Source organism: Apium graveolens, chromosome 5, assembly GCF_009905375.1.
Source record: "Apium graveolens cultivar Ventura chromosome 5, ASM990537v1, whole genome shotgun sequence".
NCBI classification, from domain to species: domain Eukaryota; kingdom Viridiplantae; phylum Streptophyta; class Magnoliopsida; order Apiales; family Apiaceae; genus Apium; species Apium graveolens.
The window spans coordinates 211,760,848-211,768,152 of NC_133651.1; positions in this window are offsets into that span (position 1 = coordinate 211,760,848).

Genomic DNA, 7,305 nt, shown 5'->3' on the forward strand with positions numbered 1-7,305 from the left:
ATAAAGAAAATCAGATGTCCTTCTTAAAACTCCAACATAATTATTAGTCAACCATGAGCCCTTGATTACAGTTACGAATAGCAAAAGCATTATGCACAATGAGAGTTTTGAACTGAATAGAAGTCTATTTCAATTCAACCATAGCAGAAATATCAAATAATGATGATCATATCTCACCGTGATGTTAATTTGTACACATTCACACTTAACATTAGTATTCTACATAAAACCATTGTTAATAATTGCCTTATTCTTATCAATGCTCATATGTGCTACAATGTAATTTAGACAATATGTGTGTGTGTGTTTGAGCACACGTATATGTAAAGAAGTAAGAAACCAATATGCAAATTGAACAACTACCATTACATACCAGCACCTAAAATCGATATACGCATAAGAGGCAGTTGCATACCTGTGCTATAGAAGTAAAGCACTCCAGTAGCGGGAATAGGTCTTTGTCTGCATTTGATAATTGCTGCCACTTAGCAATCAACGGTGGCATGAGCACATCAAGATGCACAGGCTGTAAATCATCAAATAAGAACCAAAAATCAGAAATATGCACCAAACAGACACATGTCAGAGAATAAGTATGGATTTGAACAATATCAAATGAATGGTAATATTAACGATTTGCTCATTATATATTGAAAAGAATATCTGGCACGAGAGTAGTACTTGTTCTTTGGGCCAAACCTGTGATGCATTCAAATATTGTTTTAATATCTTTGACTTGCTTCCGTTTATGTAATTTTAGGTTCCTTATGATATTATATCTTCCGTACTTGTAATCAGTGTTAGTCTTGGAGAAACTTACTATCTTATCTTCAGGTTTCAATGTTTTACTTTGCAGATATTTCCATAAATATGTTTGACCATTTTAAAGTTTTTAACCACATGCCAAGGCTTTCTGGTGGTCATTTTCCATGGTTTCCTTATTTCAAGTCAAAAAGATTACAAAGTGTACAATATATTGATCTTTTATTGAGTAGAACCTGACTATATTCAGAAATTGTGACTATTGAAACAGTAAGACCGTTCCTCTGTTATTACAACTACTGCTATTATACATTTGTACTGTAAACTCGATAATCTGTAACAACATGCTATATTTAGTTTCCTAATATTATCTCTTGTCTTGTAAATTAACTTATAATTTATCTTGTTGTATCAGCTCTTTTATGGCATAAGTGTGCAGCTCGCACGAAAGACAATCTTTCAAAAGAACGTGATAAAGCCATAACCAATGCTGAAATTGACCACGAAGATGAACCAGGAGGTGGAGTGTTGTACATGCACGAGTATAGTCCCTGGTGGTGCTCTCCTGATATATGGGCTCAGATGTGTGAACAGTGGAGAGACGAGAAGTGGTTAAAGAAGCGTGCTACTGCCTCCAGCAATAGGTATGTAGGTGTACCTGTTGGGGAGAAGGCCAAAGGTACCTACAAAGGCGGCAGTATCTCCCAGTTACAATATATCTGGGCGAGGGTATATATTTATAGTTTTAATTTATTTACTGTCGTGCAATATATAGAATATCACATATTTACTTAGCAATAATGAGATTATATTTTCTACAGGAGGCTCAATCTCAGGGTACTCCTGTTGACTGGTTGGATGTGTACGTGGCCACTCGTGACGGCCTATCGGAAGCTAAAAACATAGCGGTAATAAGTTTAAATTATTTAGTAAATTCAACTTCATTTTCTATCATTTTAATAGTTGTGTTCAGGGTTAAAAGAACTGAAAATTCATATTAACTCAGATTTTTGTAAAAACTAAACTAACAACACATATGAAATCAATTAATTCTAAAAATAATTAATTTCTTTTTGTCTTGATCATACAAAAATATATACTGGGAACTACAGATACAATAAAGGCTAAAATTTTTTAGTAACAAATATAAATTTTAAAGATACTTTATATTACTTTAAGACTTTAGGTAAAAATACTTATTTTAGCTGCAGTATTTAAACGCTATGTTAGTTCCTTTTTTCTATTTTATAATTCTTTTTAATTTTTCCGAATATTTCTTGCATAGCATTTTCTTTATAAACATTATTTAAGCATCCCCCTTGTATAGGATATTGAAAAAAACGTTATGCAAGTAGTGTGTCCCAAGTTCAAATTTGTAGTAGTGTATGTTCCATTTTGTAGTAGTGATTGAGACTAATTGTTAATATGATGGCAGGAAACTTATCGTCGTTTATTTGATGAGCGTTATCCCGAAGGCACTGAATGTCCAGATTTTGATCAGAAGTTGTGGGAGATTGCTTCAGAAGTTAAGAAGAACTATATTAAAGGTCAAGGCCAGCGACGACGCCCATCTATTTATGGTTCTGGGAGCACACAGTCTTCACAGTCATGGAGCCATCCATCTTCTCATACTCCAGCTGATTGTGTGAGGGCTATTTGCCTGAATCCCGAGCTTCTTCTTACACTTGCAGGGCATTTAGCAGCTTTGCGCCCTGAGGAGTTAGCTCGTGCAGTGGCTGCGGCAAAAGCATCACTGCAGAAGGATGGTGATGAGGTAATCAAACATCTAAACCCATATTGCTCATTTAGACAGGATTATTTCATTGATATTATCTTATATATATCATAAACATGTATTTTGTTAAATTATATGTTTTAAATGTAGGGATCACACTAGCATCATCATGATCATGATGACGAGTTTGGCACATCTTAGGATTTTATGAAGGCATTTATAATTATAAAATGTACTTTCGTACTTAGACAATACTTGAACCTATGGTTGTGATCTTTAAGGATTATGCAATTTTCAAGGATTATGTTGTTTAAGATTGTGTGAACTTTTTATTTTGTTCAATCAGTGGATTCAAAAATTGGCATTTGTTATGTTTATGTTGGGATAAATCCTATGTTTAGTACATTTTTTGTTGTAATTGTATTTTTACAAAGCAGGTTTAAAATTTGGGAAATTTGATAAAACAGCAAAACTATATTATTTTAAAAATTAAATATCAGTGACCAGAAGCTGTAACTGGTACTAATGTATACCATAAAAAAACATGCATCAGCGACCAAAAATGGTAGCTAATGTTGGTCGCTAACAATAGCGACCGCAATCCGTAGCAAACCCAGTAGCAATTGTTTTATAAATTAGCAACAGAATACAGCCGCTAAAGCATTTTCACGAAAGTTGAAAACGGCGATCGGTCGCTGAAAAGGGTCGCCAAAAGTTACGACGTCGTTGGTCGCTAAAACATGTCGCAAATATTTGCGACAACCGCCGGTCGCTCATGTTGGTCGCCATAGCAGCTACTGCTTGTGGTCGCTATTTTTGTCGCAGACACGTGGCGACATGACAAGACAATGCTGACTAGGATTGGCGACCGCATGGTCGCTGATAGTCGTCGCTAAAATACTTGGTCGCTAAATACGTCGCCAATGTGTATTACAGCGACCAGTTTTTCTGCTACAGACAGTCGGGACCGTTTTCGGTCGCTGATAAATCTTTCCGACCAACTGCGGTCGCTGATAGTCGGTCGCTATTAGACATTTTTCTTGTAGTGAGTATATAAGATACCTTCTTATGTGATAGTAAATTGGTAGTCTCCCAGTCCACGAAGTACTGGAGTCTACCCCTCATTGTCCTTGTAAGAATCTCATCATCAAACTGGAACTTATATTGTTCCCCAAGCATATTGTTTGTTGATAGGTACACTTTGATTTGTACGTATATATATGTACTTCCGAGAATTTTCGGAGGAAGTACTAGATATGTGATTTAACCGTTATTAACATATGAGCCCTTTTAAACCGTACTACTATGGACTTTTAATCGTCCTAAAATATCACCGGGATGATCACCAGATTTTTATCTTAAAATCCCGACCGACTCACGGTCTTATACTTATACGTCATGCTTAAAGCGGAATTAAACATTCTACGATACTTACTTATCGTACAACATTGCCATATTATTCGAAAAGTTCAATTACTGTGTATCATGGAAAGCATGATATTTATGTAATGATAATAAAACAATCCTTTCAAAACACAACAGTAAATTGATTTGGGTTCTTAAACTTGCCTGGGTATCTCGAGGTGGAGGATGCTCTAGGTTCTGCTCGGAAATCTATAATCATAAACATAATTCATTTCGTTAGGTCCCGTTCTAATTTATGGCTACCCGCACTCATTCGCTAATTATTATGCACCCTCTCAATTTATATTACCCTTATTATTCCTTTAAGTCCTTATTCACATCATGTTCGCTTCCTTTTTCAAAGTATCTTAAGTTCATTTCATTTTCGTCGTCGGCTCCTCTTATGGATTCTACGGTTTCTAATCGCGCGGTCTCGGCTCTGATATTTTTATAAAATTGAAAAATCATTAATTTCACTTGAAATTTTTATGGAAGTTAGGAAACTCAATATAATACTCTCTGTAAAAATTTCATGATTTATGAATATTTTTAAGTTGATCCTTTATATTTTCAAAATTCATATTTCGTAGCAGTTTTTGTTGCGCAAATCACTTTTAGTAAAATGGCCATAACGTTTGATCCGTAAATCGGAATCTAGCGATTCAAGCGCCTAAATGATCCTTATAATTTTTCTATCATAATCAAGGGTTATTTTTCAAGAAACTACAGTTTACATCTTCGGGACTTTCTGCAGAAACTTAAAGTTATGTTTCGTTCATTTTAACGAGATTACGGTTACGATCGGAGTTTCGTTTATGCCTTAAATCTTTATACTACCACCAATAATCAACAAATCATCATCACCACACTAACTCCTCTAAATAACATCATGTTCTTGAGGCAACAATAATCAATCTTAAATCTACTTAGCTAAACATCAAGATTACAACAATACTCTCACCAAAACTAGGTTTACAATTATATACTAAAAGGATCTTGAACTTAAATCTTAAATAAGGTAGGGTCAAAGATTTATACTTTCTTGAGAGCTTGAGATTTGTTCTTTATGATGGTGAAGTCTTGGGAGTGCTTAGTATAATTTTTGGAACCTAAAACAATCATTAAAATCAAGAAACCAAAAAAGGGTTATTATTCACACTATTCATTATCAACTTTCTTGATTTTATTTCACCCATCAAACCTTGATAAAAAGAGCTCAAAAATTTATATTACCTTAGTTTGGTTGGTAGGAAGCTTAAAAATTAATGGGAGGATTTATCCATTGCTAGAGCTTGAAGTTTTGATTTTGATTTCTTTGTTTTAGGGTGAAGGGCCGAATGGAGAAGTTTGGGAAAGAAAGAGAGAGTTTTTGGTGATGCTTCCTTGGTTGCTTCTTAGAAATGAGGCTTGTGATATCTTTTTATTTAATTGTTATTCCTTAGTATCTATCCTAGGATTTGATCTTTGTTGCCAATCTTGGAGATAAATCTAGCTAGCATTGGTAGATTACAAGCTAAGCCACTTGTTTAGCTCTTTATCTTACTATTTAATAGCCTTGGTTGATCATCCTACACCTTAGCTCACTATTTGATAAAGTAAACATGGTTACTTTTCTACCATGGTTAGTTAGTGCGTTGCGTTTATTTAATCGTTTACGCGTTCGCTCGGTCGCTTAAACGTTTTCGTAATACTTCCTCGTAAATGGTTCGCGATGTAATTCCTCTCGTATTTATTCCTTATGTTTTGAATTATCATACTTGGATAAAATCCGTAGGGTTTTAATTTTGTAATTATATTGTGATTCCCGTAATCCTCGATGATTCGTAAATATGGTCGTTTTTCAAAGTTCATTTTCTTCGAAAACTAATAGTGTTTACATACACTCATTTGGTACTTATAATCATAATATCAACTCCGAAACTCATTTTCTCACGCACTCCATAGTGTGGGCTAAAAAGTTTTCCCCGTCCGTCAGGATTACTATTCATTAAACGTTTTACAAGGTCTCAACAATTTGAGTTATTATAGTCTTCCCCTCTAACAAGGATTCCGTCCCGGAATCAATTAGAAAATAAGTGGGGATATCTATTCCTCATTGCGTCTTCAGGTTCCCAAGTTGACTCCTCGATATTTTGATTCCTTCACAAGATTCTAACCAGCTTCACAGTCTTGTTCCTCAGCACTTGTTCTTTTTGGTCCATTATCCTTACAGCCTGCTCGATGTAGGTCAGGTCTGGTTGTAAATCTATATGTTCATATTCTATTACGTGTCGTGCATCTGCATGGTACTTCCTTAACATGGACACATGGAACACGTTGTGCACTTATTGCAGTTTAGGAGGCAAGGCGAGCTCGTAAGCTAGAGGTCCTATTCTCCTCAAAATTTCAAAGGGTCCTATGAATCTGGGACTCAACTTCCCTTTCTTCCCAAATCTCATCACTACTTTCCACGGAGATACCTTCAATACCACTGAATCTCCTACTTCATATTCCCTATCCTTCCTGTTCTGGTCGGCGTACTTCTTTTGTCTATTCAGAGTTGCTACCAGTCTTTTCCTGATGAGTCCACCATTTCCCTGGTCTGTCGGACTAACTCTGGTCCTATTATCTTGTGTTCTCCAACTTCATCCCAACATAGGGGGGAGCGACATCTCCTTCCATAAAGAGCTTCATACGGAGGCATTCCTATGCTAGCGTGATAGCTATTGTTGTAAGCAAATTTGATCAGGGGTAAGTGGTCATTCCAATTTCCTTTAAAGTCGATGGCACACACTCGTAGCATATCTTCTAGGGTCTGAATAGTCCTTTCGCTCTGTCCATCAGTCCGGGGGTGGTAAGCGGCACTCATGTTTAGCCTGGTGCCTACACATTCCTGGAAGCTTCTCCAAAATCAGGAATTAAACCTTGGGTCTCGATCTGACACTATGGCAACAGGAACGTTGTGTCTCACTACAATTTCCTTTAAGTAAAATATCCACCAGCTTGTCTACGGTGTACCTTTCGTTAATTGGTAGGAAGTGTGCGGACTTGGTCAATCTATCTATGATAACCCATCGGGCGTCGTGATTGGTCTTTGTCCTCGGTAGGCCTGTTACAAAATCCATGGCTATATGCTCCCATTTCCATTCCGGAATTTCCAGGGCCGTAATAGTCCACTAGGTCGCTGATGTTCAGCCTTCACTCTCTGGCATGTCAAGCACTTGCTGACCCACTCTGCTACTTCTCTCTTTATGTTAGACCACCAATAATATTTCTTAAGGTCACGGTACATCTTCGTACTTCCTGGGTAGATTTAATATCCGGAGATGTGCCTTTCGTGCAGAAGCTCATCCTTTAACTCTTGCACATTTGGAATCCAAATTCGGGACGCATACCTCATGATCCCTTTCTCGTCGTTCTCGCAT